The sequence below is a fragment of the Podarcis filfolensis genome (assembly GCF_964270895.1).
Source record: "Podarcis filfolensis genome assembly, chromosome: 4".
NCBI classification, from domain to species: Eukaryota; Metazoa; Chordata; class Lepidosauria; order Squamata; family Lacertidae; genus Podarcis; species Podarcis filfolensis.
Window position 1 is genome coordinate 21,458,570 of NC_139607.1, and position 12,213 is coordinate 21,470,782.

A 12,213-nucleotide genomic window follows, 5' to 3' on the forward strand; every position below is an offset into this window, starting at 1 on the left:
CTGGGTTAGTGGAGTCTGTAACCTGAAGCGTATGTAACCTGAAGCGTATGTAACCCGAGGTACCACTGTACCGGGGAACTTAAGCCGCACAGAGACTTAACTTTTGAGATAAATGTGCCTAGTACTGTTAATTCACATTAGAAATGACCACATCTGGTCTTGGATTAAAGAAAAAATGGCTGAACTGTAATAAGTAGTAAAAGTAATATTGTAAAGGTTTCCAGAGGGGGTAGCCATGGTAGTCTGCTGCAAGAAAAACAAAGAAGAGCCCTGTGGCACCTTGACTTAAAAAAATAATGGCATAAGCTTTCATGGAATAGAGTCCACTTCAATGTTACAAACTGTATTTCTTTTAATATACTACAAAGTAAAGTTCTGCTGATTGGAAGAAAGTGGTGGCAGCCCATCTTATGTCTGCATTCTGAAGCAGTTTGCTTCTGGATACACATGTGCAGATTAAGCTGCAGGTTATGTGGAAAGTGTTTCGTTTCCCTTAAAAAAATGTTTTGCTCACATTGAGATAGTCTTGGTAAGTTGTTGCAGCCAGTACATAATCTTAACAAGCACTGCTTAATTTTTATTTTTTAAAGAAAGCTTCTGACTTGGTTGTGGAATACAGGAAACATAGTGTGATTCATAGAATCATAGAAATGTAGAGTTGTAAGGGACCACGAGAGCAATCTAGTCCAACCCCTGCAATGCAGGAATCTTTTGCCCAACGTGGATCTCAAGCCTCATGAATCACATGAATCACATGAGATTAAGAGTCTCATGTGTTTGAAAACATGAAGGCAGCATCCACAAAAAGCACTGATATCACACATGGAACTTTTGAACTTTGCTCAATTACAGTGCAATTCTAACTATGTCTACTCAGAAGTAAGTCCTACTGAGTAAATAGGTCTTACTCCCAGGTAAGTGTGATTAGAACTTCAGTCGTACATGCCTTTCTCTGATGAGGTTTAACAACTCATCCTTAAGAATATACCTTTATTTTCTAACCCTTATTCTTAGTACACCTTTAACCATTTCTTTATGCATTAAATTTAATGTAAAACAAATCCTGTACAAAAATAGCAAGAAACCCAACTGAAGTTTCAGGTGCTATGCTGGCATATTCCCCTGAATTGTTTTCAGGCTTGCGGTGGGGGGGGGTGTCCTATGTATATACTCACACCACACAAAACTATACAAACCTTGGGTTAACTTCTTGTTCTCAAATGAATTGCTTGTGTAATCATTAATCTGGAAAACATTGCTGTAACAGAAGAATATGGGTATAGATTGCTATATGTCATAATTACTGGCGACATCCCCCCCCAACGCCTCCTGCCTCCTGGATTTCATCAGTGGTACTCTTAACCATGGGACGTGGGTGACGCTGTGGGTTAAACCACAGAGCCTAGGACTTGCCGATCAGAAGGTCGGCGGTTCGAATCCCTGCGACGGGGTGAGCTCCCATTGCTCGGTCCCTGCCCCTGCCAACCTAGCAGTTCGAAAGCACGTTCAAAGTGCAAGTGGATAAATAGGTACCACTCCGGCGGGAAGGTAAACGGCGTTTCCGTGCGCTGCTCTGGTTCGCCAGAAGCGGCTTAATCATGCTGGCCACATGACCCAGAAGCTGTACGCCAGCTCCCTCGGCCAATAAAGCGAGTGCCACAACCCCAGAGTCGGTCACGACTGGACCAAATGGTCAGAGGTACCATTACCTTTACCTTACTCTTAACCATAGTCCTAAACTTTATGTATCAATGCAACTTAAACACTTTTTAAAGCTTGTTTGCCATTCCCTATCCTAGCTCACTCCTAGCTATGTGAAACTGCCGAAAATTTCAAGATTCCTGAACAGCAATAGAGCATTAACTAGAACCTTGAAAGAGCAAACTATCCAGGAAGAAGCAATGTGCCCTTTTTTGGACAACATGAGATTTCATATCCGCTTCGTTATTCTTGTTATCTATGAACAGTAAAAGGTACACTATGTGGCTACATGAAAGACTGTGTAGGTTTCTGGTTAAATTTTCAATTCCTGCTTGATGCTGTCCTAAGGCAAACTCACTAAACAAACAAACAAACAAATTCATATATTTGCCAAAGACAGTTAACTACAGAGAAAAGTGGTGGTTGATCCTGTTTTGAAACCAGGTATTATTAAGCATTGTTTGGAAGTACTGCCAAAATAGACATGCACAGGAAACAGGAGAAGTGTTGCAATAATAGCTGGATCAGACCAAAGTTTCTTCTAGCTCGCCATCATTCAAAATAGTGCTTATGGTATTTGACGTGCTAAGTGCTCATGAACACTGCTTCAAAGTAAAGCTGTGTTCCACTGATTTTTACCTGGCACAAGTGACATCAAAGTGGAAACTGAAAAGAAACATATTTTTAAACTATTTGAAGGAAGATAATTCTTGTACTTAGCAGCCAAACAATCTGTAAGGTAAGGGTAAAGGGATCCCTGACCATTAGGTCCAGTCATGACCGACTCTAGGGTTGCGGCGCTCATCTCGCTCTATAGGCCGAGGGAGCTGGCGTTTGTCCGCAGACAGCTTCCAGGTCATGTGGCCAGCACGACTAAGCCACTTCTGGCGAACCAGAGCAGCGCACGGAAACGCTGTTTACCTTCCCGCCGGAGTGGTACCTATTTATTTACTTGCACGTTGACGTGCTTTCGAACTGCTAGGTTGGCAGGAGCAGGGACCGAGCAACAGGAGCTCACCCTGTTGCGGGGATTCGAACCACCGACCTTCTGATCGGCAAGTCCTAAGCTCTGTGGTTTTTGCCACCCTGGCTCTCTACAAACAGTATATTTAAAATCAGCCACTGAGCTCAGCTTGGCCCACCTATAACATGCCCTGGCTATAGGTATTAAGATGAGGCCTGCTGTCTCTGATCCTAGAAACAGTATATAGTATCATGACTAGTAGCTACTTGTTGAGAAAAAGAAACCAATGTCCTACATGGGAGCAAAGGGTCCTCCATTCTAATGAGAAGCTGGGTCAAAGAGATAGCATTGGTTTAAAGGAACATGGCTAGTTATCTAATCAGGCCAGAAACAATATATAATCTTTGCATAATGTTTACAAATCCCTGGCCATGGTACTTAAAGCAGGAAACTTGGTATTTAAAGTATACAGTGGTACCTCGGGTTACATATGCTTCAGGTTACATACGCTTCAGGTTACAGACTCCGCTAACCCAGAAATATTACCTTGGGTTAAGAACTTTGCTTCAGGATGAGAACAGAAATCATGGTCCGGCGGCGCAGCAGCAGCAGGAGGCCCCATTAGCTAAAGTGGTGCTTCAGGTTAAGAACAGACCTCCAGAATGAATTAAGTTCTTAACCCGAGGTACCACTGTATATCCAAAAGCCTCTCACTGTGAGAATACCAACTCTGAAGATACCCTTTTGTATCAACTCAACTGAATCCTTTCAACTGCAGAAAAAAAGGGGAAGCCTGTAATTGCTTTCCAAAAAAATGTATGGGAAGTGGAACTATCTGGTGGCCTGACTAAAATGCAATTTTGCACATAGGCATCTGGTTATGTATATAACATAAACTTAATTACAATTGGTAAAAGACCTCAACACAAGTTTCCTACTATCTGTTAGGTTAACAATTTATTTAGGTTAAAAACTAAAGCACAACATGCAAAATGTCCACACTTCTAGTGTCCAACTGGATCGTCTAACCTGGGTGTCCCATGTAGAATATATGAACAGCCATATAGAAGCTTACAGAAGCTAACACATCTGTAAGTTGGCTTATTCATTTTGATAAGGTTAATTTCAGTTGATGGATGTTTGTACATAAATGGGTGTTGGCTTGTTGATAAAATATATGTCCTAAATTACTGTATTGAACTTGGAACTTCATGCTAAAGACAAAACATGGTGCCAGGAGTGAAATACCGGTACACTGTGTGGAGGTACTGTGGAATGTTTAGTGTTCTGCATGCTTTATCTCTGACACATGAGGCAGCAGGAATCAGAAAAGACACAGGAAGAGGTGTGAGATTAGTGGGAAAAGAGGAACCCTGAAAAGGGAAAAGTGGCTGTTTTAAACCATAATAGAAGTTTAAGTAGAGTGAGCAGGGGGTAACATTGAGTGGGGGGAAATGGCATTTAAAAACAACTTTTGAGTACATCAATAAGGGAGTTGTCAAAGTCTCTGTTGTGTTAGCTTTTTGGTGCTGCCTTCTGTGTTGTACCCATCTCAGCTTGGTGTCTCTCCATTCCAGCTTTAGTCAAACTTCTTTTGTTTAAAACTACCAATTATTTTCCTCTCAGTGTTCCTCCACACTCTAAGTTTGCAATCTGGTTTGATTTTATTAATGATTACAGAGTATGGTCACCCAGCCATATCTGCTTGAGCAAATGTCTGGATATAATAGGAGGCTATCTCAAGATAAATGGATGGCAGACCCTGGGTCGAAAGCAAACAAAATGGGTAAGTTAATGCTTAAAATTACACCACATTCTTCCAGACTTGATTTCTTAAGGAACTGCAATACTGGAAATCCTTTTGGTTTCTGTACTTAATTCAATCATGTGATATACTGTTATGTTGATGACGTAACTTCCTTCTGTACTGCTGCAGTTGCTATTTTGTTTGGTTTATGTGCGTGTGCGCCCCCTCAGCGCTTTTTATTAGTTTAGATTTTTAAAACAAAAGTATTTTTAAAAACCAATTATATTTGTAGAAAAGGAAAACAAATACGTGATACATAAATTGAAATATTCTGACAAGAAATACAAGTGGAAGCTGCAACATTTGTGTTCTTTTACCATGAAAAGCTGTTGAACAGCAAAATCTTATGCATCTGTGCCCAAAATAAGAAATCACAAGTCTAAACATGGTACACATATGCCCAGTGTAATGGTGTTGTGAGCTGACCTGCCTTGTTAGGAATATCATCCTCCCTTATTTGGCAACTACTGACAAAGACAGTAAGGTAAAGGTAAAGGGACCCCTGACCATTAGGTCCAGTCGTGGCCGACTGGGGTTGCGGCACTCATCTTGCTTTATTGGCCGAGGGAGCCGGCGTACAGCTTCCGGGTCATGTGGCCAGCATGACTAAGCTGCTTCTGGCGAACCAGAGCAGCACACGGAAATGCCATTTACCTTCCCTCTGGAGCGGTACCTATTTATCTACTTGCACTTTGATGTGCTTTCGAACTGCTAGGTTGGCAGGAGCAGGGACCGAGCAACGGGAAGTCACCCCGTCACGGGGATTCAAACCGCCGACCTTCTGATCAGCAAGTCCTAGGCTCTGTGGTTTAACCCACAGCTCACAAAAAAAAAACTTGTTCCAAGCATTAAGAAATATTCGGAATAGGGGCTGAAGATGAAATCATTTTTTCTAGGTGTGGCAAAGAGGGTTTTGGTTGGTTGGTTGGTTGGTTGGTTGGTTGGTTATGTGTGTGTATGAGGGGAAGGTTGTTATTTTGGTTAGGAGAAAGACGTTTTTGAGATTCTAGGATCTTTCTTGCTTTGGAATGTAGTTGCCCACATATGTAATTGTTATTGTACCTCTCTTTTTTCTGAGCCTGTACATTTAAAATTAAAAATATGGTGTCTTTACATAAATATCCTGTGCTCTCTCTTCATATTGTGGAGGCTGCCTCGAACATCCCTGGACTCTTTAGGGAAGGGGTGTTTGCAAAGTGTGGGCATGATTCTCCTCTGTTAAAATGCATTTTCATAGTTTTGGGATTAGGAAATTTAAGAACAATTTTTGTATAAACAGTAAAACAGTTAGACAGATGCAGAAAATGCTACTGAAGATTAAGGATTCCCACTGATTGAATCAAATGTTGAACTGTCAGAAGATGGAAATCTTGGATTTCATGGAACAATGCTAATTATTATTCTGTTTCCTGAAAGTATTGCACACACCACTCAATAAATTAAATTATGTTGAAACTAGTGATAAAGGATGAGTAATTCAGAAGTCTAAGAGGAAGCAGTTTGATTATGTGGAAATGCTTTCTAACAAAAAACAAGTACAGGGGATTTCAGTAGTTTTGCAGCCAAACGACCTGAAAATTTCAGCATTGATGAAAAGGCCCCTATGAATCAAATTATGATCAATAGAGAAATGAGTCTTGTGGAGCTGTGAATGAAATGCACGTACGTATCTGGTGGGAATGACATGAATCAAAACCACTGCATCACGATTAAAGATATTATATAGGAACAATAAACTTACAAATTCCATACAAGGCGTACTATTTATGATATAAAGCAAAAAGGGCTAGTGGCTAGTTCAGTGGTAGAGTAGAAATGTAAACCACTACAATTAGCAGAATTATTGTTGTTATGATTTTTATGTGTGTAATGGCTGCTCACTAAACATGAACAAAACTGAACAGAACAGAACTTTGCATGGAAAGGTCTCACATTAAACCCTGATATCTCCAGGTATGGCTGGAAAAGACTTCTGCTAGAAACCATGGAGACAGCTGCCTGTCATGCATGGACCAATAGTCTCAGTTGGCATAAGACAACTTCCTATGTTCACCTCAATTAAGTGATGTAAGGTAGTAAACTAAGAAAAGGAAAAAACAAACCACAGACAGACATTACACTATATATTTAGTACATTTTTATTTCCCTAGGAATCCAGAGAAGCTGAGGTGAGAAGTCCAGAAGGGATGAATAAGTAAGTAATTTGGATATTGTTAAATTATTGAAAGCTGAAAATAAAATATGAAAAATAAAGGAATGCAGAGAAGCGCAGGATTCTTTCTCAACTCCCAACTCCTTCTCCACAGCTGAGAAGCCAAACAAAAAAAATACAGCTGTTTAGTGCGGGAAATGCTTTTGACAGATGATTGTTGCTATGTAAATTGTCTTTATTATATAAGAATTCCCCACCCGATGTTCTTTAGAACATATTATGGTTTGAGGAAGTTCATGGCACATTTGAATATGGTGTTGAAACGGATGTTTTCAAGGTCAGGAAACCAGTGCTATATGACTGTCGAACAGGTTGTGATTAGTTGCCTAATGCCTGGTTCTTGTGACTTCTTTCCACCTTCCGTGCATAAATGTAGATGCCAATATTGAAACACACAACATTAAAGGCCCATTCCATTTTGCTGCCTGAGGTGAAATGGGAAGGTGTTGCTGTCCCTCTGCTGAAGCCTCACCTGGGGTCACACGACTTTGGTGGCAGGGACAGGCAGGACAGCCATAGGGAAAGTGCCCCATAGGATCCTGCTACAGGACAGCGCATTCACTCTGTCTCATGGGCAGAGAGACCCTGATTAAAGGTGTAAGTAGTAACCACAGAGCCTAGGACTTGCCGATCAGAAGGTCAGCGGTTCAAATCCCCGCGACGGGGTGAGCTCCCGTTGTTCAGTCCCTGCTCCTGCCAACCTAGCAGTTTGAAAGCACATCAAAGTGCAAGTAGATAAATAGGTACCGCTCCGGCGGGAAGGTAAACGGCGTTTCCGTGCGCTGCTCTGGTTTGCCAGAAGCGGCTTAGTCATGCTGGCCACATGACCCGGAAGCTGTACGCCGGCTCCCTCAGCCAATAAAGCGAGATGAGCGCCGCAACCCCAGAGTCGGTCACGACTGGACCTAATGGTCAGGGGTCCCTTTAACTTTACTAGTAAAAAAATTGCACCCGCAGTTAAAAGTTAAAACACACAGAAGGTCCCACTGCTAAACAAAAAAGGTCACTTCATATTCACGAGTGGTTTGGGATTCTACAATATATGACTGGAGCTAATTGAATGGCATCCGAGAGAGAGAGAGAGAGAGAGAGAGAGTGCAGAAGGAAGGGGCAGAGCTTAGGTGTTTAGTGGGAAACCACAAAGTGTATTCTCATTGACTTATCTGCTAGTCTCAACTCTGCCCTTTACTGATGGGCGGGATGCAAGGTTGCATATACCCAACAGAAATATAGGGACATTTTTCTACCGGGTAACTGATTCTTATCTAAAGATGCATAAGGTTTACCTTTAACTTTAGCGGACCCCACATGTCCCCCACCCATGCCTTAGGAAAAGTCCAAGACTGAAATCGCAACCCTGCTCCCTTCTCCTGCCTTGATTCTTTTTCTTCTGTGTTTAACAATTTGAGATAGCCTTCTGCTCACAGAAATGAGTTTGCTGTCTAGTAAAAGGAAATGTATCGACATATTGATGAGGTAGCCACCCCACCTACTTACTCTGTTGGTGCCAAATATCAGAATTTCTGTGGAGGGTTTTTCCCTCTGAAAGAAGGGATGGTTTAGCACAGCAATCCCAACATAAACACAAAAGTGTACAAATGAAAATATGGTGGCATGGAATCATAGTGAAGCGAACGTAGATGCAGTAATGTGAAAACATTAAGGAAGTACCGTATTTTTCGCTCTATAAGACGCACCAGACCACAAGACGCACCTAGTTTTTGGAGGAGGAAAACAAGAAAAAAAATATTCTGAATCTCAGAAGCCAGAACAGCAAGAGGGATCGCTGCACAGTGAAAGTAGCAATCCCTCTTGCTGTTCTGGCTTCTGTGATAGCTGCACAGCCTGCATTCGCTCCATAAGACGCACACACATTTCCCCTTACTTTTTAGGAGGGAAAAAGTGAGTCTTATAGAGCAAAAAATACGGTATCTCAGAACAACTGATGAAACGGGATGCAGTATACATCCACGTCAAATGTAGTCTTAATGCATCAGTGATGTTGCTGCAAACTCCTGCAGTAAAACAACAGATTGGACAGACCCACAATTATTTATTGGTCTAATCTTCATCATCATGGGTGTTAGCCTGTTTCTATTGGAAGAATTAGATAGAAACTGAGAGATAAGAAGCATCATGATTCCAAAGTACGTTTCAAATCTTATCTTCAATAAACTTTTATTTCCAGGCCAGATTGAAAACATTTTTTTTAATCTATGAACTAATAGCCTTGATTTTTCACAAATAATTAGATAAATTGTGCCCCATAGGAGTTGGATGGTCTCAAGTTTTGTTTTGTATTTACACCAATATTTCAAAGTAGGAAAAGGCAACTTTTTTTTTAGTTGTTCTTATAGGGGTTTACAACAAAATTATTATTTTTTAATTGATTCTTTGACATAATTTCCAAGCTAGTGGATAGAAAGAATGCAGCTTTAACTCCCTGATTATTGCTGCTGGAGTAGGTTAGAAAATAGTATACTCTATACATGCTCACCTACTGCCTTCTACCAATCATTAGAAAGCATGGCACCTGGAACATTACTATTGGTGGTGCATCCACAAATGGTAGCAAGTATAGGGCCCTAAAATGGGGAGTAATGGGGTGGTGTGAAACAGAGCTGAGCTTTGGTCCACTGGATACTAAGAAGCTCCAAGCCTCTCATCTGTACCAGCCTGAAACCAGCACTGGGACAAGGGGCAGGTTCAGGGGAAAAATGCCCCGCCCTCATCCAGATCAACACTAATGATACTGGCGATTGCAAATGCTGAGCTTAGCTGGAATTCTTGCTTCACTGCCATTGCTCTGGTAGGGATAACTGGGGATGCTGGAAGGAAGGCTCCCTCTCCTTATAGGAACAACTGAAAAGGACAAATCCCTTCCTCTTCTTCATGCTTCCTAAAGGTTTAGGAATGCCCTCTGGAGTCTAGGGAGAAAGGCGATTACTTACTTACTATTTATTTATGCATTTATATTATTTGTAACCTGCTCTTCATGATTCACACAATCTCAGAGTGGGGAACAACACTAAAACATAATAAAACAATATTTCAGTTAAATACAACATCAAGTGAAAACAGAAAACATTTATTAACAACGCAGCTAGATTTATGTATATTTATGTCCCTGCCCATGCTCCAAGGAGCTCAGGATGGCCCACGGTGCTATTTTCCCATTTTATTTTAAAACAGTGCGAATTAGGATAAGAATGTTAGTGAGCTGCCTACAACAACATCACAGAGATTTATAGCTGGACAGGGATTCGGGCCTTTTCTCCCTGCTCCAAGTGCAACAGGCTCCCTCCATGTTGTGTTTGTTTTGACGTACTGGAATTCACTGTGAAACTTTAAACACCTCTAAACAGAAGCTGCCCACAGTTATGTTGTAATCTAAATTATACTGTCCTAGTTGGAGGCAAAAGGCTTGACCTCAACTCTGATTTGATGAGGAGGAGGAGGAAGGCATACAAAAATATACCAAACATTGGTAAGTGCTACTGACTCACCTGGCGGTGTCAATTCTGTCTTGGATTTCTTTCTAGTCTTCTGGCGGTTCCTGTGTGCAACTGTGACTGATAGATTCTGACAACTTAAATTTGCTGCTTAAGGGTAAAAGGAATTAAATTTGCTGCACAACATTAGAAATGGAAGCTCAGGAGCACGTTCGGCTTCTGAGGCAAAGTTCGAAAACCGGAACACTTACTTCCAGGTTTGCAGAGTTCGGATTCTGAGTTGTTCGGGAACTAAGCTGTTCAAAAACTGAGGTACCACTGTACTGTGGTTTCCAGTGCTGGGTTTTAAATCTGTGCTCACATGGCTTTTCTCACATTGGATTTGGGACAGCATTTAGGTGCTTGCCACATTCTGAATATGAACAGAACTTATGCACAAGATAATGTCTCACATTTTATCTCCTTCTAGACAAACATCACTGACACCAAATTGGCCTGGAAGGTTCCTTGCTTCAGTAAAACATCAAGGAATGTTGAGAGAAGCAGAGGAATGTCAAGAAGACTAAGGGAAACTCAGTGGGTTTCCACTTAATGCCAGATTTTGCCTACCTTGAAATATGAGGCAAATTCAGAGATTTCTATTCGGGTACAATATCTGCAAAATTCTAAGGGGTGGTGCAAGGATTTTAATCAGTTTCACACATCCCTAACTACTGAAGATGGAAGCACAACCAATGTGAGTCACCTCTGTTAAATTCAGGCAAAGGTTATAAAGGTATTGGCCAAACCCGAGTGATTGTGTTACCTACATTCCAAACATAGACCTTATGAAGGTATAATTTCTTCCCTTTAGCTGTTATGTAGCTTTAAATTCTAATGTATTTTCAGATAATCTAGGTTGAAAAAGGTTCCATACACTCCCTCTGACCCTACAGTCAGCAGAATGGGAACTCTTTTGTATAGTGCATGTGTGAGCTAAGGCTGCACAGCATGCACACAGACTGTACATTTAAAACACCTGACTTCCCCCAGTCCTGGGAATTGTAGTCCTGGGGGATAAATCCCAGTTCCCAGGATTTGGGGGGACGGGACAATGTGCTTTAAATGCATGGTGTGAGCACAGCCTTTGGCTCTAGGTTGAAGCCAGAGATCTGTTAGCATAGTTCTCCTTACAGAGAGCACTACTCTCTGTAGTAGTAGTAGTAGTAGTAGTAGTAGTTTATTTTTTATAGCCCGCCCATCTGGCTTGATTTCCCCAGCCACTCTGGGCGGCTCCCAACAGAATATTAAACAAAATAAAACTTCAAACATTAAAAACTATCACCATCCAGATGTTGGTGGATTGCAGCTTCCACAATTTCTGACCACTGACCATGCTAACAGTGTCCAACAACATCTGGAGGCTCACAGGTTCCCCATTCCTAATGGGGATGGGGATCAGCAAGATTACCACTCCTGTGAACTGACCTGAGATCTATGGGTATAAAGAGGTATACAAATTTTAATCATCATCATCTCTAAAATATATGAAGAGGATTAGTCAAGAATAGCAAATGATAAGAGTAACTGAATTAGAAATTTCTTTCTCCGTTACGCTTGTGTGACCTAAATAGATTAAAATATTGTTTCAAAGACTGCTGCTTCCAGAACGCAGTGTCATCTCAGTTGACAAGACAAACCTTCTGCCACTAGGTGGATATTTTCCAGTGCGCGAAACAACTAAGCTAGAGAAACTAAATATTAGGTGTTAACTCTCACAAAACCAGTTCTGCCAGCCTAAATGTGAAACACTTGGGAGGGTGTGTCCATTCTTAAAATGTGTCAGTGAAACTGCAAATAGTAGGCAAGATGATCAACAGTAAAATGAGGAGATTGTCACTGTCATTGTGATGGATTTTAATTGTAAGCTAAGAAGTGTGCATTCACACGAAAGCTCATACCAATAACAAACTTAGTTGGTCTCTAAGGTGCTACTGGAAGGATTTTTTTTATTTCGTTTCGACTACGGCAGACCAACACGGCTACCTACCTGTAACTAGCTGAAATAGTGAGATATAAATTAGAGGCAACAAAACTA